General features: G+C 36.3%; 1 protein-coding gene across 2 annotated transcripts in view; it reads right to left on the reverse strand.

Annotated features, from left to right (window-relative positions):
- RXFP1 (relaxin family peptide receptor 1) overlaps window positions 1-25,271 on the reverse strand; it is a 112,640-nt gene that overhangs the window by 37,735 nt on the left and 49,634 nt on the right. The window contains exon 2 of one of the 2 annotated variants that reach the window (XM_037496278.2): window positions 5,311-5,448. The gene's annotated coding sequence lies outside the window, so the exon portion shown is untranslated. Of the gene's footprint in view, window positions 1-4,110; window positions 4,140-5,310; window positions 5,449-25,271 lie in introns of those variants that run through there. The other variant, XM_054690112.1, reaches the window with a different exon arrangement.

A 25,271-nucleotide genomic window follows, 5' to 3' on the forward strand; every position in this document is an offset into this window, starting at 1 on the left:
GCTCAGCAGACCTCTCCTGTCTTGCCTGCTGCTCTCCTCAGCAGTGTATTTCAGTAGATCTGCCTGTTCTGCTCCCTACTCTGTCTCTGGTGAATCCTCTCACCCCCTGCATCTCTGGCCTGTACCCTAGCTCTTGTATACATAAATAAATAAATCTTTAAAAAAAATAAAATTGGGGAACTGGAGTACTTATTAACAGCACAGGTTTTCAAGCTCTCTACTAGAGATTTTTTATTTTGATTTGTTGACGGTATCTGGGGGTCTATATAAGTGCTCTAGATGAATCTTAGAGCAAGTTCTGGAAAGTCACAGTAGAAGATCTGCTCCAATCAACTAGCGATCTTCTCACCTTGAAATGGAGGATGGTTAGATTTAAGAACAGAAATATCCTGTTTATCAGCGGAAGCATATCTCCTTTCTTTAGCAAAATTGCAAATTGGAAATAATTGGGCAGTTGAAAACACAATGCAAATGATTGCTAATTAAAGGACACTTTGCTTCTGTGTTACTAGATTTTTTGTAATCTGCTTCAAGCTATGCTTAGTCATGTATGTCTTTTTTTGCCTTATGAGAATCTGGTAGGAAATAATCTTAATATATGTATTTTTTAATATACTTCACTGACTACTAAGGCACTTTATAGTTAAAATGGGTCCTCCATGAATTTTAATAGCAGTTGTCAGGACAGAACTTACACTCTTCTTTCAGAGCTCTTCGTTCCTGTGGTAACAATTCTTTGATGAAATTAAGAGGGTTATACTATCCTGAGCTTAATTTTGAAGGAAATTGAGACACCAAGAAACTACCAATTGTGTCCTAGCTAGTGGGAAATGTTCTGAGAGGAAAATCTTTGAGGAGTTAACCGAACATTGCTTAAGCATTGTTGGATAAACACAGAGAAAATTATTTGAGGTTAAAGACTCAAACATACTTGTCTGTATTAATAGAAATGTCAAGGGTTCAGCTACTTACGTGTGCCAATGTTATTTTGAGAATAATAAATAGAAAACCAGTTATTTTTGAGCATACAATATATGATTGTGTAAAACAGACTTACTTATGACCCATGTCACCTCTCTACCTGTGTTTTTAACTTGTCTTAAAAAAGACAAGTCATCAAGTTTAATGTAATATTCTAATGAGGATCAAAGTTATTGTAAGAGTGCAATCATATTTAACATATGTTGACATGTATGTAACTTCTATGTTGCACAAATATTTTATAAAGAAAGGGATTCTTATGACTTCAACTGAAAAACTCTGCTTATTGCTTTTCTTTGCATTATGCCCATGAAAATATTTAGAGGTTTAATGTCTTATGTTTTATGTTTGAATTTTTACAAAATATGTTGTAAAATGTTCTGTTAGAAAGAAATTATGGTTTTCTAGGAAAAGATGGAACCCAATATCTAAATAAGAGTACTAAATTTTATTACCATTATGTCCATTTGACTTATATCTTCACTAATAATTATTACTGGTGTCAATGTATAAATAACTTAAGAGAATAAAGGGGAGGTTTTGGGAGCTATGTTTTAGGATTGCTCTTTAAGGTCTAATTGAAGAAAAACTTCCCCTTTTTAGATTTTTTATATACTAATATACTATGAAATTATAAGTGCTCACTCTAAAAGTGATTTTAACTGGGATTTTCCTTTATGAACATGTTAAAGTATTGTATTTTATGTGATTGCAAATATAAGTAATGCTGCTTATTCAAATACACACGAGGTTTACATATTCTGAAAGAAACAACTTTCTGACTTAATTTAATTAGCACTAAACAGAATTTAAATATATATTTCTGAAAAATAAACAGCCTGGGGAGCATAAATTATCCAGCTACTATAAAACAAAGGGAAAAACTCCACAGCTGGTGAAAGAAATTAAAGCAATAAGAAATAAGAAATAACTACATCTCATAATTTTTATCACCTGGACCCTAAAGATGGTGCTGAAATTCTGCCATCTTTTCTGGGGAGTTCATACTTACTCAAGCAAGGATAGCAGAGGCCAGCTGACCATCTTTGAGGTTTTGAGCAAGCTCAATTTATTTTTTTGTATTTCTAGATGACAACAACCTATAGTTATATGTAATTATAGAAAGTAAACATCTGAGGTTAATTGATACTAATGGGGTTTGCTAGCAGGTTGGAATGCTTGCACAGCATATATTGAAAGCTTGATTCTAGTTTATTTCTGCTAACCACCTTGCATGCATTTCTGATTTTCTGTTCACTTGGTTTAGATCAGTGGTTCTCAAAATGTAATGAGCACCAGAATGATGTGAAGAGCTAATGGTATATTGCTAAGCCACTGGAAGAGCTTTTGATTAAGTAGGTGTGAGATGGGGCCTGAAAATCTGCATTTATAACAACTGTGGACTATGCTAATAAGTTTGGCCTAAAACTGGATTTGGAGATCCACTGGTGTAGATGAAATGCATGTGATTTTGACATAAGAAGATCAAAAAGAGTTTAACACAGTGTTTGTTACATGAATGTGTTTTCATAGGAATTATGTTTTTCCCAATGTTTCTAAAACTGGATTTGGGGGTTCCAAATTTTGTCAATGGTGAATAAAAACAGTTTCAGTAAGGTCAAGATGGTGGAATAGGGAGAACTAGTGCTTACCTTCTTTTACAATCAACAAATGCTCGCCTAAATTTGGGCTCAAATAAATAGAAACAGACCTGAAACCCACACAATAGAGCTTCCATAAAAAAGGATAAAAAGGCAGCATCCAGAGGGACAGGGGAGACTGTTAGCCAAGGAAGAAACCGCATGCGGGTGGGGGACAAGGAAGCACAACAGGGAAAATATCACTCTTCCAGAAGGGGGATCTTACACGCAGTACCCCAACCCCATGATCCAGCATTGCTGAGCCATGATGTGGATGCCCCTCCATTGAGGGGCCAGAGGGAAGTGAGAAGAGAAAGCCAAGGAAAAAAAGCACAGGCTAACAACCAGCCCTTACTAGGTTTTGTGAGCATATGCATTTGCCCTGGGACCTAAAGCAAGAATAAATGCTGGTTGGAACAATATGGCTCCACAGCAGAAGGAATCCCAGATCCCATCCTTAAAGCGTGAGCTAGAGGGTACAAGAACACTGGCTAATAATCTGGGGTGAATCCTGAGAAATTTGTATACTTTTAAAGATCATTACTTTAAGGATTGTACTTTTATTATTTGGTCTCTTAATTTAACTTTTAAAATTAGTTTTTGTTGAAGTAACATTGGTTGATAACACTGCGTAAGTTTTGACATTTGCGTATGCTATGGTATGACCGCCACCGACAGCAGCCACCGCACAGCTGAGCCCTCTGCCTCACTTCCTGCTCCTCCCCACCCCATTCCTTTCTGGTAACCCCCATTTGTTATCAAAAACTAAGAGTTTGTTTTGTTTTGATCTCTTTACATTTAGCATGAAAGCTACTTTTGATGGTCAAATTGTATCTGTTATTTATGAGGCACTTAGAATTGTTATGCAGGTCTTCATCCTCCAAAAAAAGTACCGTATTTCCCCATGAGTGAGAAGCTCATTATTTTGCTTTATTAGCCAAAACTCATTTTTCTAGTGAACCAGAGCGAGGTAATTCAAGTTCCTTTATAAATTTGAGATTTTGAGGCTTCAGAAATTTGAACAAAATCCTAACAGCAAAGTTTTCTCAGATGTTTTAATTCATCAGAAGTCCTACTTGTTGACTTTATAAAGTCATCAATTGTGGTTATTGATTAAATAATAGGTAAGCTGGACTTACATATTTTCTTTTTGTTTTTTTAGGTCTCATTTTTCCTCCATAACCTTAAAACAAGAGATAAGAAATTGCAAGAGTTGTATGTCTGCTTTTTTCTAATCTTTTGTTTAATCTTCCCAAATTATTTTAGGTATCGGTACAACATTTATTTATTTATTTATTTATTTATTTATTTATTTATTTATTTATTTATTTATTTTAAAAATTTATTTTTATTTATACAAGAACCAGGGCACAGGCCAGATGCGTGGGAGGGTGAGAGGATTCACCACAGACAGAGTAGGGAACAGAGCAGGCAGACCAACAAAATACACTGAGGGGAGCAGTGGGCAAGACAGGAGAGGTCTGCTCACCATGTGGGTTGCTCCGAGGCCGGCGGGGATTGAACTGGCACTGCAGAGGCTGCGGACAGCTTCACAGCTTCACAACCGCCTGTGCACCAGGGAGGTCCAGTACAACTTTTAAACTCTTACAAAATGAGGAAACTGAGGCAGAGATGTCAGAAACATCCTCAAGTTCACACTGTTGGTGGTTACTGTACCCAGGTTCAAGCAGATAGTCTGGCTGCAGATGCCCATAGTCTGTGTCTGTCCACTGCTGCCTCCAGGGCACTTGCATTGTGGTTTGTACCATCACTACTTCCCTCCTGAAACCTTACTGTGATACAATTACTTTGAAAAGAATAGGTACTTTGGTGAAATAAACGTGAGATTTCCGCACATATTAAAAAAACTAGCAACAACAAATGTTGGCAAGGTTGTGGAGAAAAAGGAACTCTCCTGCACTGTTGGTGGGAGTGCAAACTGGTCCAACCACTATGGAGAGCTGTGTGGAGATTTCTAGACCTACTAAACATAGAGCTTCCATATGATGCAGCAGTTCCACTCCCAGGTATTTACCCAAAGGACACAGAAACATCAATTCCAAAGAGCACCTGCACCCCTATGTTCATAGCAACACTATTTACAATAGCTAAGCTTTGGCAACAACCCAAATGCCCCAAAATAGATGACTGGATCAAGAAGATGTGGTACATATACACCATGGAATATTACTCAGCATTCAAAAAAGATAAACACATGCAATTTGGAGCAACATGGATGGCGCTGGAAGGGATCATGCTCAGCGAAATAAGCCAGAAAGAATAAGTTAAATCCCGGATGGTCTCACTCATAGCAGGAATCTAGAAAACTTAAATAAGGGACCAGGAAAAAGAATAACTATAAGAAAGAAAATATCAAAATCGACAAACAACTATGAACCAGAGACAATCTATGGGAGGTGGGGGTCGGGGAAATGAGGGGTTGGGGTCAAAATAAGGGGGTTGTAATTGTATGGGGAATATAAAAATAAAATTTAAATAAATTAAAAAAATAAAACAAACAACAAAAAAAGAATGCAAAATAATTAAAAAAAATAAATGTAAGATTTCCTTGTGATAATGTATTTTGTATTTCAACCTAGTTTTCTCTTTGCCCCTTTCTCTTTTTGTTCCAGGGACTTTACCCTTTGGCCCTGGTTCCAGCCGCGACTACTACGGGTGCTTCACTCACCACAGTTATCCTCGTCGGCCTGATTCCCACAGTCGTCCACACCATTACAGTGAAGAAGCTGAGGTAAGCACTTGGTGATATTCCCACACGGGAAATAGCCAAGCGAGCATTTGACATCCTGTGCGCTCCCATAAGCAACTGTGATGAAGAAAGGGGAGAGAAGGTGAATACAAAGCATTACAAAAAAGTGGCTTTCTCCTCAGTATACTATGAACATTTAGTCTTCCCGTCTTGGCTAGTACAGCCCTCCATATGGCAGCTTCACCTTGCTTACTAGCCTGCTCTCAACTATTTTCCAAGAACCCCCATCCTGGCAGAATTTTCTTCCTGTGTCTGCAGATGATGCCAGGATTCTCTTTGCTTCTGTTCATGCTGTTTCCCACATGAAAGGTCCTTCACACGCCTCTTTTTCTATGAAATATCTGCCTGTTTGGCACAGTTTAGCTTAATTCTCTTCTCCTTGAAAACATTTTTAGGCAATACTTTAAAAAATCTTGAATTTGTTGCATTCTTAATCTTGGCTCAGAATCACTGGTCTGGTACTAGTGGAGGGAAAAAAACATACAGGATACAGGAAAGCAGGTGCCACATGCTCTCTGCATATTAGACAGCTCTTGAGTGTGAGAACCCTTGCTAGATTTTATACATACAGCATTGACTGAAACAGATTCATGTCCTTTTCAGACTGACTGCTCTGACTTAGTAGTGACATACATATAAGTTCTCTCCATGTATTTCCATGACTTAATTCCTTATTTCTCTTTAGAGGTGAATGATATTTCACAGTGTAGATGTGCCACAACTTACTATCCATGCACCCACTGAAGAACACCTTGGTTGTATGCAAGTTTTGCATTATGAAAAAAGCTGCTATAAACAACTGTGTGCTGTTTCTTTGTGCATATGTTAGTGGTGCTTTTTTAAAACCTCCGATTTATGTAACTTCAAGGTGATTTTAGACTCTAAGTATAATTCTGTTGCTTGTAATCCTTACCAAATTTGTAAATCTTGGGAACTTTTTGGAATAATTGTAAATTATCAAGAAATAAAAACAAATATTTTGAATAGTCAATGACTTATGTAAAAATGTAGTCTATAATCAAAACATGAAAAGAACACAAGTGACTAATCCATCTGTGTAGATTTTGACTGTATTTAGTTGTTTCAGAGCACATAATTTGATGAAGGAAAGACATAATTAGTTACTATTGTTCTAATGTAAAATCTATATAATAAGAAGCTGTGTTGTACTTGTGGAATTATTTGAAAATTATTTATCAATCTTTTTTGAACAAAGTGATTAAAACAAACTCAAAACAAAGGACTTGTATACAGCACATCACATATTCAGAGACCTCAGATGTACATATAAATAAATTGATCTATGTTGAGTCTGGATTTTCATATCTTTATTAATTTTTAAGGACAATCTTGAAAAACAAAGGTTTCAGAAAAATTCTTTGATCTGTTGTCAGCCTTCAGCTATAGTTACCGTTTGAAGATATTTTAACCAGATATCACTACTGTTTTGAAAATTGTCCTCTGAGTAACTTTTATGAATATTATGCTTTCATGTTCTGCTTTTTAATTTATAGAGGCTGATATAAATCTTTGATGATCGTTTCATGAAATTTGTCCTATACTTTCATAGCATTATGATTTGACAGATATATTTGAAATCTTAAAAAGTGATATATTTTAAATTTTTGAGATAATCTCAATCTTAAAGTTGTAAACACATTGTAAACAATGTTTGCCTCACACTGAAACATTTGAGAGTAAGTTCCTTACCTGATGGTCCATCATCCCTAAAAACGTTGATGTTTTTCATATAAATAAGGACATTCTCCTACATAATTTTACTAGAACCAACAAAATCAGAAAACAACATTGATACCTTACTGCCATTTAAGATTCAGAATCCATTCATCTTTCTCTTATTACTTTCCCCCAAATGTCCTTCCTAGTAAAAGGATCTAGTTCACAATCCTTGCATTCAATTGTCACATTTCATTAATTTCCTTTGTTCTGGAACAATTTTTCTGTCTTTTCTTGACTTTTCTGACCTTGAGGCTTTTAAAAATTGTGGTTAATTATTCTGTAATTACTGAGTTTGGGTGTTCTGATATTTCATCATAAACAGATTTAGGTGATGCTCTTTTGACAAGAATTTCACAGAAATGATGTTCATTTCTGGCTCTCACATTGTACAGGGTTTGTTTTGTCCCATAACTGACCACTCTGGTCACTTGATTAAGTGCTCTCTCCCAAACCTCTCCACTATAACACAGACTTTGTAATTAATAAGTATTTTGTTCTTATTCAGTGTTGCTTTGAAATTGTATAAAAATCCCTTCATTTATCAAAATTTTAATTTTTTCATTTGTTTATATTAGATGGACTCATAGTTTCCAACTTTTCTCAATGGGTTAAACTGATAGTCTGTTAACTATCAATTTATTTTGATATTTCTATGGTCTAAGATTTATTTGATCAATGGGAACTTCTTCAATCTAACTCTGATGTTCTTCAATCTAACTCTGATGTTCTTTTTATATTTACCTAGCCTCAGGTATGAATTTCCTATACACACCTTCAGAGTTGATAGGGTTATTGTTCTCCGTTGGGTTGCTTAGATCAAGAGGGAATACAAACATCATAGAACTATCAAATATTTCCCTGACACTCATTATCTGGAAGCCTTAAGGGAAATGTGTTGGAAGTAAAAACACGGTGTAGGATGTGGAGAGGTTGTTGGGACTGATAAATGCAGACAGATCCTTTGTGTGGTATCCTCATTGTAGAAGGATGGTCTCTGGCACATGTAAATTACCTGGATTAGCTACATACACACAACTGAAGGAGTGAAAACCAGAGAAGAGCTTTACCTCCACCTACTTCCCACAGACATTACTTTAGCTTTCCTGAAAATGGGAGCAGAGCTTGTCTTTACACTTGCGGAAAGAAGTCCTTAATGGCTAAAATAACTTGTATTCATTTTGTAACTTGGCTTTGCATTAATGTACATTCATAGTACTGAGGTTTCTCTGACTTGATGGTAAATGGTTTAATATTACTTGTTAAGTTTATTGCCATTAACATATCATTGCAACAAACAGAAGTACATTATTACAGAATTTTGCAAGATCATTAATTTGCCATTGGAAAGACAACTGTCTATGTTGCCATGAGTAGATTCTTGCTTTGTCAGTTTGTAAGATATAGTCTTATACTTCATATAAAAGTAGAAAAAAAGTAGTCCCTCAAATCATGAGACTAGATTCATAAGCTACTTGTTTTAATATTAAATACATAATTGCTATCTGAGATTATTTTAAAAGCATGTCTATTCTTAGTGTAGCCCAAAACTAAAACTCCACACTGGGGAGGAAAGGGGGTTAGCCTTCATTGGCACCTTCCTGGATACCTGACCTCAGGCAGATTTTCTGTGCTTAGATTTCTTCATCTGGAAAATGAGTGGTTATATTAGTTAAATGTTTTTAAACATGGCTTAACAGAATTAGGGTTTTGGGAAGTTGCATCAAAGGTTTTATAAGTAAAATCTTAGTAGAATTTTATATTGAAACAAGATTTTAATATAAAAGTAAAAGCACACATCACATATGAAAATTTTAGCACAGTGCAAATTGCCAGCTTATTTGTTAACTTATGCAACTAGGATATGAGTTGCTACTTACTACTTATATAAGTGCACCTTGCTTAGTGGTACTTGAAATTAAATTTGTGTGATTGTAGTTTTTGTGATTATAGTGTTTTTCTCATCTCACACAAAAATATTCATAAGTTAAGAAATTTGTCAATCATTTAAAAAAACACCCTTACAGAAAAACTATTTCAAAGCATTAGAACTCAAATAAATACTATAGTCAGAATGTGAAGCAACTTGGAAAAATGCTTACTACTTTTAATAGCAACAGCAGAAGCATTTGATAAAACTTTTAAATATCTTTCTTCTTCTGGAAATCCTTTGAGATTAGGTGGATGGAAAAACAGAGGAATAGTCATGTTTGTTGATTGCCAAGTGAGACACAAGGAATAAGTGACTATCAGTGGCTTGCTATTTTCTGTCAGTGAATGAATTATTGGCACTCCCATATGACTAAAAATCTATGTATCTTGTACATATTTCATGAGGAGGAAAAAACAGTCCAGACTTTTTGCAACTATTATAGGTTTTTGCTTGACATAACTGGGTCCCAACGTAATCAGAGAGTTAAAAATCAGAGAGCCATAATGCAGCCTAAATAATGTGGGTTTAAGGAAACTGTTTCCATACATCAAGGTATTACTCTATGATTGGCTATCATTTTGGGGAGAGATGTGATTTGACATGGGTTACATATAAATCATGATTCCCTTTCTCAGAACTAAATTCTTAAGGATTTCAATAAACATTTTTTTAGACGTGAAGTTCCTATTGATTTATCATGAAAGCATTGAAACTTAGTTTTAACTTTTGATAAACCTAGGCAGGAATGCACAAGTGCTTACAGTTGTGTCTAGGGAACTGATAAAATCACCAGCTTAGTGAAATTATAAGCTTCATTTTTTAACAGCACTCAGTTTTAACATGGAAAATCTTTAACATGGTTGCTCTGAAATCAATGCAGCTCTTTCCCAGGGATTCTAGATAACAGTATCCTGCATTCGATGTTTATAAGATAACCTTCTAGAGAGGATCTGCATCGTAGCAGTTTATTAACCTTAGAATACATAAAGGTTGGAATTCATCTCAGTGATCTGTAATTCCGAAATCAATATACTTAAAATATATTTTGAACTCCGCAATGCTTGATTTAGATCTATTCTGAAAAATACAATATACATATTGACTATAGAATATGCCATTTAAAAAATGCTAAACAAATGTACAAATTAAACATGCAGTAAAACAGAAGCAGTAAACTTCTTTTGGGACATATTCAAAGTGTTGACAGAAAAGAACACTTTACTGGGCAAGTCTGTCATTCAGAACTGAAGGAGAAATCCAGAGCTTTCTAGACAGATATGACTGGGTCAGGCGACCACGAACTAAATGATGGTGATACGGTTTTCGGTGAGAAGGACCAGCAATGGAAATAAAGAACAAAAGCACATGTCCTGCCCCCAGAAAGTCGATGACATGAAAGCATGGGGGAACTCAGATCACTCCTGGAGAGAAAAGAAGTAGGCGTAGAAGGTAGGAGGAGGTGGAGAGCCCTGAACTAGCAAAATATTAACCTAAAAGATATTGGAGGAGAAAAAGTAGGAAGAAACCAGAAATGATGAGATTGCACTGAAGTAGATTAGTTTTCTGCTGTATGTATAAGTGGGCATTCAAGTTAATTTTAATCATAGAGCAACAAATCAAGTTTCATGATTCTACCCCCAATCATTCTCAGTTATGGTCTATACCTGGGAAACATTTGATTTATCTTGAGTGAATAAGCAGAATTCTAACAGGGTAGTTGCTGTGCTTGATTCTGGCTATTGTTGATTTGTAGCAGTCGTTTTCTTTCCTGGTCTCCTAAGTCATTATTTTATTCTCTCTTTTCAAATTTCCCTCTTCTCCTTTCCCACCTTCCTACTTCAGTGATAAAACTAACGTCATCAGAGAAGCATCACAGATCCCCAGAGAGCACCCTTCCCCACACTGCCTCCTCAGTTTGCTCTGGTGGAGCCTCCTGTTCCCATCTAAAGTCAGTCTGCATGCCCCTCCCCCCACTCCAGATTCCTCCACCTCAGGACACATTCCAGCAAGTCTCCCTTTCATGAGTATCATCACTAGTTACTCCTTCAAGGATCACTCTCAACAGTCTGAAACACAATGTAATGTGTCCTTAAGAACAAGACAAAACAAAAGAAAAAAAACCATTTCCCCCACTTTTTATATCCCCATTCTTATCTCTCCTTTTTAACAAAACTTGTCAAAAAATTTCCATGCTGATGTCTCTGATACAAATATAGCTTTACCTTTAAAGTTTTGGAAACCTATTGAACAAGGTATTAACTTTCCTTTGTGAATCTGGGTTGTCTTGTTGATAATACAGTGATGCCTTTGGGGCCTTTGCAGGGCCTTTGTGTCCTACGAAGTTGACCACAGACTCCTGTGCTTTGGGAATCCTGTCAACTTTTTCTATTTTTCTCCACAATTTTTCACCAGCTGTCATTTCACGATTATTAATTTGTCTGCCTTTGTAGTCTCAGTACACTAATGACCATATCTAATTAATTACTTCAATCTGGTGTAGTAAAAATACAGGTACTCAGAATTGGTAGACTTTCGTGTAAAGAAGGGGCAAATCAGCTATGAATGAAGGCCTGAAAAAGAATAAAGCTTTTCTTCTTAAAAAGTTATTTATTTTTGTTGCAGTCCCTTGCATTATAACATTATGTAAGTTTTATCCGGGCATCATTAAAAAGCAACATCTGATATACTACCTTAAATTCTCTGCTAAATATTCAATTTTATCCTTTATCATTCTTTCATTCTTTTGGTTTTTAAACCTGGATGTTCAAAAATCAAGGTTTTTGAGATTCCAGGATATGTGATTTTCAGTTACCTGGCAGGGTTATTAGAAAAGTGCTTAGGGCTTATATTCTGAAATAATAATCCTTTATTAAACAAACACATATATTTCTCAAACATAGAGTAAGTAGTTGAGATTTCAAAATTCAGTTTTTTGTTTTTCTTTTTTAAAGATTTATTTATTTATTTATACAAGCACTGGGTACAGTCAGAAGAGCGGGAGGGTGAGAGAATTCACCAGAGCCAGAGCAGGGAGCAGAACAGGCAGACTGACTGAAATACACTGCTGAGGGGAGCAGCAGGCAAGCCAGGAAAGGTTTGTCACGCCATGTGGGACCCTCGCCGGCGGCTGGGGATCGAACTGGTGCTGCAGAGGCCGTAGGCAGCTTTGCAGCCCAGCACTCAACCACTGTGCCACCAGGGGAGGCCCAAAATTCAGTTTTTATATATTTCTGGCATGTTTCAAACTATGACAAAACTATTTTCTTAACTACAGAGCCATCACATTTTATTCCTACTCACTGGTGTGATAACAGTCTGTTTTATTCATTGTGCTAGTAGTGTAGCCAAGAAAAAAGATCTTAAATCAAAGGCAGTTGTATTTCTTCTTAATAGTACTGTCATTCAGCACCTCATTTGCCTTCTTACTATCTCAACTGTGATTCCAGACTGTATTATCTCATGTTTGGGTAATAAATTTGAATGAATTCCTTTTGATTATACTTCCTTTGGATTACATGTCAACGTGTTCCCAACCAGCCACAGCTTATATTTTTTTTGAAACCTATTCATTAAATTAACCTTTCACTCTCATTAGTAGTTTTTTTCTTGTCACTTTTTTAAAGCCCTTACTATGTTTTAGGCACTAAGCTAAGTGCTTTACATATCTTTCTAATCTTCATAACAACTCCATTAAATTATTCATCTTATCAAGAGTTTAGAAGATAAAGCATAGAAATAAGTTGTTTAGGGATCACAAAACTAGTAAGTGGCTGAACAGAGATTCAGGCCCAGGTCTGTCTAATTCCAGAAACGTGTCTTCTTCTGTGCTTCTACCAGTACCTATAGCAACCTCTCCTGAGTCTGAGAAAAATCATTCATACTTCTGCCACTCTTTTGTCCCATTCCACCATCCTTTTTGCTTTGGTTATTATGTTATCTCACATCAGTATCTTCAGATTAGAGGAGATTGTATATCTAGGTGAGGTGTGATCCTGGATTGGAGGCCGGATTAAAAAAATATTTGTTTCTACACAACACTAATTAGGACAATTTATGGACTATGAATATGGGTCTCTTATTAGATAGTCTTATCTTATCACTGTTAAATTTCCTGAATTCCAAAGAGCACCTGCACTCCTATGTTTATAGCAGCACTGTTTACAATAGCTAAGCTTTGGAAACAACCCAAATGCCCAAAAATAGATGACTGGATCAAGAAGATGTGGTACATATATACCATGGAATATTACTCAGCATTCAAAAAAGATAAACACATGCAATTTGCAGCAACATGGATGGCACTGGAAGGGATCATGCTCAGCGAAATAAGCCAAAAAGAAAAAGAAAAATACCGGATGGTCTCACTCATAGCAGGAATCTAGAAAACTTAAATAAGGGACCAGGAAAATGAATATAAGAAAGTGAAAATCAAAATCAACAAAAAACTATGAACCAGAGACACTTTTTGGGGGGTGGGGGGCGGGAGGGGAAGGATTGGGGTCAGAATGGGGTGTTTGCAATTGTATGGGGGAATATAAAAATAAAATTTAATATTTAAAAAAAAAAAATAAATAAATTTCCTGAATTGAGTGATTGTATGGATGCTAGAAAAATAGAATTCTTAGGAGATACATGCTTAAATATTTAGGATGAAGGATTATAATGTCTGTAATTTACTCTTAAATCACTCAGCATGAAAAAGTATATATTATGTATGTTTAGTGAGAGATAGAAAGCAAATGTGGGAAAATATTAAGAATGGGTAATTGAGGGCCTCCCCGGTGGCGCAGCGGTTGAGCGCTGGGTTCCGAAGCTGCCCGCAGCCTCTGCAGCGCCAGTTCGATCCCCGGCTGCTCCCCGGCCACCGGAGGAGGGTCCCACATGGCGCGCAGACCTCTCCTGCCGCCCGCTGCTCCCCTCAGCAGTGTACTTCGGTCCTTCTGCCTGCTCTGCTCCCCGCTCTGGCTCTGGTGAATTCTCTCACCCTCACGCGCTTCTGACTGTACCCAGTGCTTATATAAATAAGTAAATAAATATTAAAAAGAAAAAAAAAAGAGATGGTGAGCATTTAAAAAAAAAAGAATGGGTAATTGAGGTGTTCATTGTACTACTTTTGCAATATTTGTAGAGGATGGAAAATTTTAAAAGAATGTCAAAAATATAAGGTTGGTAAATATGCTAATCTTTATTTTAGGTGAAATGATTTTTAAAGGTTTGAAGTTTAAAAATTTTTATCATTTGAAGAATATTTAATTCCCCTTTGGCTTGGTATTTGGGAATGTATCCAGTTTTTGCATAAATAAGGAAGTGCCTGACAATGTGTGTGTGTGTATATGATGTGTGTGTGTGCTTTGAGCTTTTCTGGGTGTGAAGCACAAAGAATATGAAATGCCAGAAATATTATTTATAATACATGTTGCTCTGTATATTTGCGGATTTATGATTTGGAGTCTGTGCTTGTTCCTCCATCTTAAACCCAAACGACTATTTCAGAGGCATCTACAGACCATGAGGGAAGGACAGGGTTTATTGGCTGGGCAATACCAGTCTTGTGATGCATAGTGGGACTATTGTCTTTCAGGGCAGAGGTGGGGATACAATAAACAGGACACTGGTGGTCATGAAAGGGCAGCTCGGGCAGTGGCTGCTGACTAACTGCAGGGCTAAGGCGATAGGTTAAGTGGTCACAGGTTTCTTTTTTAGAATTTCCATGTTGGCTATTATTTTGTTAATAGCATCCACTCTGGGCTTATTTTAATGCTTCTCCATAAAACTACTTATTATTCAGCAAATCAAAGAGGCTTATTGAAAGGTGAGTGCCAGGTTTTCTGGGATGATTAGCTGAAGCTCAAAGGATGCAAGAGTCCCTAATTGCTTTTCACAGAAATTACATGTAACCAATGTACACCTTCTTAAGTAGGGAATTGGGTTCTAAGTCTATCGGTCTTAATTTCCAGGTTTTTCTCTAATGTAACTACAATTATAGTAAAATATATTTAGCAGAACTTATACCACCTGACCAGTTATCAGTTCATTAAATTGTAAGTACTATGGGCCTGACATTGGCAGAGAAGACAAGTCACATGTGGTCTGTTTTGATGCTAAGACCTTCTCTGACACCAAGCAGTTCCTGCTTCTGCCTTGCTCATAATGTCTATCAGGAACTAGCTAATATGCATCTGAATCTTTTGTACAGCCTCCCTGTCCTCAAACCCTTTGTGATTGAGTTCTAACGAACACAGCCTCCTCTGAGTACTTAGTTGTGCTGCTGTCAGCCTGACTTTCTAGTTCTGTCCAGGCTGCCATCTCAAATTAAGAGTGAAGTCTGTGATGGGAGGTGGTTGCTGATTCAGGTCACTGGGTGGCCATCTGTACACCAGATCAGGAAATGGGTTGCATGCTCATCTATAAGTTATTTGACTATTTGTCCACATACTGTCCTTTCCTTTAACAGAAATTCCTTTAGCTTCTCTCTGACCCTTAAAAAATTCTTAAAATTTTTTTTTATTGATTTGCCATTCATTTACACAACTCTATAATTTTGGGAGCACAACTACATACCTCAACATCTGCACATGCTTCACTGATATCCCAAATCTCCAGTGCTGGTACTGTACCATATGACCCTCTCTGTCGCTTCCTTGTCTCTGATAGCCACCATATTTTTCAGAGTCTAAGAGTACTTTTTGTTGTCCGATCCCTAAAATTATTTTTGCATTCTCTCATCTTTTAAGGATAAAGGATTCTCTTTCTTGTTGCCTCTCACCTCCCACCTGCAATTTTTCTAGCAAGTGTGGGTGACATTTTCTCACAACTATCCTGAATAACACTTTTGTAATTTAGTGTTTTTTTTTCCTGTAATATTGTGGTTAGTATTTGTTAGAACAGGGGAAAAATATAGGACAATGTAGGGAAAAGAGATTTAAAAAATAATAACATAAAAGGTAGGTGTAACTGAAATAAGAGAAACCAGTGTGGACCAACAGAGTGAAGGAGTGGAAGCATAGTACCCAAAAAAAAGGATGTGGTTTTGAGTCATGATATTGGAGTTAGAATCCAAATAGGGTTAGCATGCTTTAGTGTGACTTAAAAAAAAAAAACATCAAATGAAGATACACCATTAATAAAACTAATAACCTATCCTACAGTATGTACATTTTGGAAACTGATTTTCCTCTAGAATTTTGTTCTTTTTCAGAATAACTATAAGAAAGAAAATATCAAAATCAACAAACAACTATGAACCAGAGACACTCTATGGGGGGTGGGGAGCGGGGAAAGGAGGGATTGGGGTCAAAATAAGGGGATTGTAATTGTATGGGGAATATAAAAATAAAATTTAAATTAAAAAAATCACATAAGAAAAAAGGACACATTATCTTCATTTGGCAATCACAAAAAAGTGTCCCTCCTGGACAATAAAATTTGGATCCTAATACTATTTTGTTCCCTCATTTACAATACTTGGTTTAATTAGAAATGTAATTGGGAATGTGTTCTTGACAATTAGATAATAAACTTAGACATCTATATTAAAAAAAAGAATTTTGTTCTTTTTCTTTAAAAAAATTATATTTATTGAGGTAGAGTTGGTTTACCTCATTCTATTTGTTTCAGGCTTTATAGGCTCAAACCTCTATAATTACATGATTCACACTTTTAGTAGTTTTGTGAAAGCAAGAGTAACCATGTATTTTCACTTGTGTCCCACTCAAAAGTGTTGGGAAATGTAGTTAAATATCTGATATATATTTTGTAAATTTTAAAAGAGTTCATATTTTACTAAGATATGTTATTATAATTATTATTTCAGAGTACCAAGTCTTTATATTTATAATTCTTGCCAAGTACACTGTGATTTTGTGATGTATTTAAATAGTCTTCTCTCTGGGTTCTCTTTTACTCTTCTACCACTAAAGCAAGGCATTTGGACTGTAATTTTTTGCTCAGGGAAGGCTGATCACAAAAGTGCCTTTCTAGAATAGTCAACTGCAAAAAATAGTCAACTGCAAAAACCAGGTGCTTGAGAAAGAGAATATTTTTAAATTTTTATTTGCCTTTTTTGGATGCTACCACCTTGACTTCAAATATCAAGAGCAAATACTGAAGAACAAAGCACACAGAGTCTTCTACAACCTGTAGAGAGAGCTGGGCATGTATGATGGTTTCCTGAACTTGGTGACACCTAATTATGAGAATAAACCAACCTATACCACTGGAATCATAAACTCCATAGGAGAAGAAAGGAAGTGGAAATTGCCAGGAAAGTCTGAAAGGTGAATCAGAGGTGATTCTTTTCTTAAATCAGTAAGTAAAGTATATTGTTATTTGGGTGAGAAGTCTGTAGATTATGTGGCTTGGGAAGGAGTAGAGGGCCTCCCTGGTGGCGCAAGGGGTTAAGCACAGCACTGTGAAGCTATCCGCAGTCTCTGCACCACAAGTTTGACCCCAGCCAGCCAGGGAGCAACCCACATGGTGCAGCAGATGTCTCCTGTCTTGCCCGCTGCTCCCCTCAGCAGTGTATTTCAGTAATTCTGTCTGTTCTATTCCCCACTCTGTCTCTGGTGAATCCTCTCACCTTCCTGCACTTCTGGCCTGTACCCCAGTTCTTATATGCATAAATAAATAAATCTTAAAACAAAAAAGGAGTAAAATAAGGAGATCTTCAGTAGGTGCTGATGCCATCACCCACTGGAATGAATTAAACCTCATGAGAAGCTGACAAAGTTACTGTAGACATTCCCTACTCTGCTTTCCCCGCCTTATTGGAAGAATACATCTATTTAATTTCCCAGTGCTGTTCCTCTGGGATAATGGACCATGAGAATAAAATTGAATGTGCTCTTAGCAAAGAAATTTTGAGAAAAGATGACTAAGTTAACAATACTACAAAAGATTGTGCAGTTTTTTTTTCATTAAAATGAATTTGAATGGCAAATTATTTGCCACATTATTTTAGGTTAACGCTGAAATCAGTGTTCCATTGCTGAAAAAATGTAGTGAATTTCAATACACAAAAACAATCCCTCTCTCCAGGGAGCATACATTGCTGTGCTGTGTGAGCTCACAGGATCAGGGGTAAGGGCTGCAATCAGGAGAACAAAAATAAAAATCTAAATTTAACATAGCCCACTAGCCACCTCTCCTGATCTAAATAAACATAAAGAGGAAGGTTAAATGGAGATAGAGAGGACCTAATAGGAAGCATGACTGATGACGTCTTCTTGTCTAAGTTTGAAATGTATTAGAAAGTAGAAACATTTATAAACCATGAAGCAGTTTTGCAATTCCCAGCAAATCAGCCACAATGAGGAAATTAAAAATGGCCAATCTTCTGGCCCACTGAAGATGAATCAAACATTTCTAGCCGACTCTGGAAAAATGTTTTAATATAGCAAAAGACTGCGGTGAGCAATAGTAATGGAGAAAAGGATGAAAAGGAAGGACCAGTAGTAGTGTGGCATTTATTTGGTACTAAGTTGTGAATTGTTAATACCTTTGGGAAGCTTTACACAGCTGTGGTGGTCCATGCATTGCTTCTGTATTTTTTCAATCCCCATAATATTCCACTTTAGGAAACTTTATGTGAGTTAAGATGAGGCGAAGGAGGAAAAGAGCAAGTTTAGGTGACTCTTTAATAGAGTTACAACTTTACTTTCTCTCTTTAGAACCAGCTCCAACACAAGCAGAAAGACAGAAGATGGGGTATTCTTTTCTGAGGGGTAGGAAGGAGTTATGGAGAGGTTAAACACACAGGTATTACCAAACAGCAGCATCACTGGCCTTGCATAGTGAAAGCTCAGTCTCATTTTCAACCTGTAGCACACAGAGATTCCCTTAGAGGGGTTGGTCCCAAGGACCAAATTTATTATCTGCATGACATTTGATGGCAAAGGCTGTTTCTTAAAGACCATTTAGTTGTCTGGGGATTATTACCGGAGCATAGGAGCATGGACTGAAGAAGGCAGGAAATATCCACTGGATCTTAATCTATTTTCATTAAGTGCTTTCATTAAAGTTCCTTTGGATCTGGACTTGGGGAGGTGGGATCAGAACACTTTTCTTCCTGCCCATTCTCTCCTTGGTTATGCTAGTGATTTGAAACTACCAGGAAGGGATGTGAAACATAGTTATACTACCTTAGTGTATGAGCAAAATGTTAAAATTCGAGGCTATGATTTTGGTGGAATAACAAGTTTATTTTAATAATCCCAGTCTAGGTTCTATTTTATGATGTCTTTCTTTTATGATACTTCCTTCCCTTTTTGTTCAATATATGCACTGGAGACCTACTTTTAGTGTGAACTCATAATCATATACAGTATTATAAACCAATGTTACTTCAATAGTAAAATAAAATAAAGCTCAAAGAACTGGAAAAAGAATAAAAAGCTAATAACACAATAAACTGAGTCACATACACACACACGAAACTAAAGGATAATAGAGCTGAAAACAAAAAGGAACACAATACAGGTTTCTACTTCTTGTGAAAAATGAGGTCCCTGGACTCTGCAAGCTCAAGCTTCCTTTAAACACGAACTATGTAATTTTACCAAACTTAAATTAAAAAAATGAGAGATATAAAAAGAAACTGTTTAAATAGATTACAATTCACTTGAGACTCAGGCTGCCATAGGCAGGAAAAGAAACTTTGTATTATTTTTCTTTAAATGACTAAGCTAAGAATTAAAAGAAAAGATTATTAAGGGACAATAGCTTTACTAGATGTTGTAATCAATGATGAACTCTCAGTTCAAGAACAAACTTAGCTCTCTAAAAAAAAAGTTACTTAGACTCTCACCTGCCTTTTAAAATGGTGCACCTTACTACTAGAGGGTATATCAGGCTGTGTGTGCCCCTTTGTCTAGTGCATCACATGGGTGACATTTGATTCAACTGAGCATCGTGATTAAAAGTGGATGTGGAATTGAATTTGGAAATAGGTGCAGGAGAAAGAGCTGTGTGTTTTCACCACAGAATGAGAAATTGCATTCCTGGGGCAACATGGGAAGGAAGTTGAGGAACAATGATGGGATGAGAAAGGTAGAGAGAGGAACAGACCCCATGGCTAGAGGCAAGGGCTCTATGTGCCTAAGAGCAGCCTGTGAAAAAGACCCAGGAGACCTCCTCCCTAAGAATATAACTCTCAAATATTTTTTGAGAGCACTGATTATTTTAAAAGGTCATATTAATGACTATAGAACATTAATATGTATTGATGGCAGTACTGATATAATTATAAAATTTTAACAGAAAAACCAAACATTCAAATTACTATAAAATACAACTATCTTAATGGGAAAATGACAATTCCTAACACATATAATAGAAGACCTCACTTTATACTGTCCTTTTCCCAAACCAGCCTTTACCTGTGTTCTGACAGACAATAAAACATGAATTTGCTATTTGCAATTTGCCCCTGCTTATTTCTAAAGAGATTTTGGTGTCAATGAGGGACTCTTGTTCTCACCAGGGTGGTGTGTGAGGGTGCAGAGCTGAAGAAGAGTTTTGAGTGGGCCACCACGCAGAGGAGGAAACAGAGGTCTTGTTTTGGTGGGGATGGCGAGGAGGGGACCCTTGCAGGAGCAGGAGAGGCAGGCTAATGGAGGAGTCAAGCCAATATTTATTGGCACTTCTTATGTGTACAGCTCTGGGCATGTGTTACAAACAAAAGTCAGTATAAGTAGAGTTTAACCTGTGTATCTGAGTTCACCAGCTGTTGGTGTGCACTGAGAAATGTATGCAAAACAGATGGTACCAGCTAATTGGTTTCTTGAACTTTCTTGGGGTGCGAGGGCTTCACTCTAGACTGTGGAAACTTTGTTTTTGTTTGGATTAATCAGTTTTGTGACCTTGAAATGGTCAATATTTCTTTATTGATTATCTAACTTGATCTTTAAAATGGAGAAATATCTAATTTGCCTAAAGAATTGCCTATAAGAGAGGATATAATAAAGTCCCTTATAATTCTAAGATATTTGAGTTTTAGAATAAATGGTATTACAGTTTTAGAAAGTGTTAGAACTGAATCATGTTTTACTAGCATAGACTTTTCAAGAAGACAGTCTTGGATCTTTTGCAACACTTACTAGGAGATGATGCCAGTCATGCTACTTAACATTTCTCCTTTTCTGTTTTGTAAAGTGAGAATATCTCTTAGGGTTGTACAGGGATAAAATCAGATGTTTGTAAAGCACTAAGCACAGTTGGTGGTCCATAGAAAATTCTCAGGAAATGGTAAATACAAAAACAGCCACATCCATAACCACAATCAGAGGGTTTGATATAAAAATGAAATAGTTTTTCAGACAAAAAAAGATGAACTTAATTAGAATACCCAATTCTACACATTTCAGTTTATACAAGTTTGCTCTAATATGTTGAATCATGTTCATAAAATTATTTTGTTGACAAATGTAACAATTTACTTCCCTTACATGGCTGATGATGTGTTTACACAGATTTATTATTTTTTTCTATTTTAAACTTAAAATATGACTCCAAATTTATATAAGTACAATACAAAATTGCTAGCAGCCTTCAAAAGTATAAGGTAGAATACTACCTTAGTCTGTAGTCTGTAAAGAAGAAATCTTTTTCGCCATCTTTTGGAGGAGGGTAAATATGCTCATATTCTCCTTTTCATGTACTAATGGCCTGTTCTGGGAAGAGAACAGGTTAGAGAAAAGAAGTGCTAAAGGGTACCAGTGCCAGAACCAAAGGCAAAGATTGGGTTGTCCTTAAAATCTAAAAGTGAGGACATTACCAGCTGGGTCAAGTCTTGGCGAAATTCTGCAGTGGGTCAAGTTGATATTTAGGCCCCTTCTATTTCTTATTTCCTCACTTGTTCCCTGCATTTTCAGAGAATTAGGAAAATGATTGTTTTTGCTGATGCTATTAAGTAATGAGTAAAGCATTTGCTGATAAGAACTTATGATATAACTTCTCTTGCAGATTGTTTTTTTTTTTCACTTTTAATTCTGAAAATTCAAAACTCTCAAGAAGTTGCAAAGATAGTACAGAGAGGTCCCATGTACCCTTCACCCAACTTTCTCTAATGCTAAATCTTATATGACCATGGTGTATTATTGAAACTAAGAAATTAACATAGCAACAATATAGTCAGCTAGATCACAGACAGGAACTTTTTAAAAAATGAAAACTTCTCAAGGATAAGAGAAAACATTTTCTCCATCTTACATGACCCCTTTCCATGCACACCTAGGACTTGCCCTTTTCTCACTGCTTGGTAATGCTGGGTTGACTTTCAGCCTTTGCCCTTAGTCCCTTCATCTCAGGAATCATGCCATTGTCACACTTTAGTCCCATTGCTTATAAAAGTAACTGACATTCCATAAGCATTTTTGGTTAAAAGGGTGACTAATAATTGCTTAAGACTTTTTTTTATAGAGATTATCTTGGCTGAGATTGTTCTGGTTTAGGACAAAGAACATAGGCTTCCTTAGCATTCAAATCTTGGTATTTATTAGCTGGAGTCCCGTGACAAGGTACTGAATGTCCTTGGGTCTTGCCTTCCTTGTGTGCTTAATTGTATATACATAATGGAGTTGTGATGATCAAAAGAAGTACTTTATGCTAGGGAACTAGATATAGGGGTTCTGGGAGATAGATAAGGTAAATAATTTTATTGCCATTTTACAAAGTAAGTCTAGGAGAAGGTAAGTCATTGTTGGAAACCACAGGGTTAGCAATACCTGGTAGGTCAGCTGTCTCTTACAGTATCACATTGCCTTTCCCAGAAAATAGCAGAGTGGATTAAAAACAAGCAAGCAACAATAATCACTGTCGTAGTTACCATGATGTAAACTTTGTCCCTATGTAGCTGTTGACTTCATTTGTTATATGCATAAGACATCTTCTCTTGGATGGGACTGGGTGTTGTGCTAAACTAAAAGTCAAGTCTACAGTTTAGGCTGCTATTCCAGGGAGTTCCTGTCAAGTGCTCCTACACCCCATCCACCCAACTGATACCACATAGCTGGGAATTTTGCTTGCCAAACTCTGCCTCAGATGTTATGCCCCTGTCCCCGACGGAAGGCATGAAGGGATGAGAACTTGGAGCTCTCAAGTTCTCACACTGCATTATCATGATTTTTTAAAATCAAAAGGTAATAAATTTTAAAAGATGGAGGGGTTTGACATCATCATCATCACCATCATCATCTCTTTTCTACTCAAGAAAATATTTTTTATTAACAAAAAAGAACACGTAAAAGTGAAACTTTTTACCAATTTGAAATCACTGGCAACACATAAGACAAAGTTACTTCTCAACCTGCCCTGAACACCTTTCACATACCCTTGAGTTACTCATACTAGAATGCTGATTTTGGAAGTATTCCTTTGACTTATTTAATCATTTTATTGAAAAGGAATAGGGGTTTGCAAAATATGTTATTGATTTAAGAGACTGCTACCTGCAATTGTCAAAAACTTTAGTAGCTTAAACAGTTGGATTATAATTAGAAACATTCACTTTTTGGTGGTGGTTCACAATTTGACTTTTCTCTCTAGTTAAAATATGGGAATGTCAGTAGCCAAGATTAGAGATGGAGAAAGCTAGGAACTGGAATATTTCTCCAAGATTCTGATTGTTTTCTCGGTTTTGGTGTTGTCCCCCACCTCAGACCACTTTAGTGAAGTGTTCTAGGCACCAGCAGGAGAGAAGGAGAGAAAGGAAAAAAAATCACTTTGGTGCAGTACATGCCACCAGAATTGAGAGACTTAGAGTTGAAATTTATTCTAAGACATTCCTCAATAAAATGTGTTCATGTAACCAAGTATTTGCAAACTTTAAGAGATAGAGGAATGTAAACATACTTGTAAATTCTAAATTTCTCAACATATAATCATTCCCAGCATTGGAGGCTATTAAAGATAACAGTTTTCTCTCTTGTTTTGCTATGATTTTCTCATCACTAATTCCTTAAAAAAATAAAAACATTTTCTTTGTACATATTACAAGTTAGATAGGATTTAATGCAGAACGACTTCTCTTTATTAAAGAAAGGATTTCAAACTATGGCACACATAGAGAAAGCCAAAATTGTCTTTATAGCAAAAGTAAAATATCCATTTGGGCTCTCTGTGTGTCTACGTTTTTCACTGCTTTGCACTTTCCCTTGTTTTTCTTTCAAGGAATAATGAAAACCTTGCAAATGAAAAAGGAGTTTTATGAATGCCTTGCTCTGTAAGGAGACATACCTATGATATCAAATCACAAAGAACTAGGAAAATGAAGAATTACAACTACACAGATACCAGAACAAATACAAAGACTTCCCCAGGATACTTCCATGGGCAGTTCCTTGACTACAATCTCTTGAAATTATAAAATAACTTATAAAACAGTTACCATCAATTACCATCAAGGTTTTTATGGTATGTTTTGCTTAACTATCAACTCTGTCTATAATTCCAATTTTACAAATTATCTTACAAATACTAGAAATGTATTAAAAAGCATCATTCTGATGTAAGAATACAAGTTTATCAGAAAATACATTTTTATCTTAAAAAGCATAAATGTAAGTAATAAACATGTGTTCTTCTGATTATTTCATAAAAAATGAAAGAACAACAAAATTAAATACTGAGCATACTTACAATATTTTCCAAAAATTAAGATGTAGAAGAAGACAGGACCAGATGTCATTTCCTTCTTTGTGAGCAACTGATTAATAAAAGTGAGCACAATTTGATCTTGGTTTCTGAGTTGCATACAGCTTCACTGTGCTTGTGTGCTATTTCTGTCTGCAATCTTAGCTCTAAAGCAGTCCTCTCTCTCTCATTTCCTCTCCCTCTATTTCCATTCCCTTTTCTTCCTTTCTCTCAGAATCTCTCCTCCCCATCCTCCTACTCTGAAAGTCTTAATACCTTTCTTTACACACACACACACACACACACACACACACACACACACACACACACACACACAAACAGAAAAAGCTGAGTAGCGAGGAAAAGTTTCAGACAGAGACTATTACAGGGTCTTCTTGTTGACTCTCAGCATCTTGTTTCTGTTCCTGCGACAGTCTGAAAATGTGGGTGTACATGAGCACTGATAAATGTCTGAACTGACGAAAGTCACGCCACTAGAAAGAAATTATGGTGGAGGTAGATTACAAACAAAAAAGTATTTTTCCCCTGTGACTTGGTGATAGGAAAAGAGTGGAACCACACA

The sequence above is a fragment of the Talpa occidentalis genome, unplaced genomic scaffold (genome assembly GCF_014898055.3).
Source record: "Talpa occidentalis isolate TD23 unplaced genomic scaffold, MPIMG_talOcc4v2.1 talOcc4.8, whole genome shotgun sequence".
NCBI classification, from domain to species: domain Eukaryota; kingdom Metazoa; phylum Chordata; class Mammalia; order Eulipotyphla; family Talpidae; genus Talpa; species Talpa occidentalis.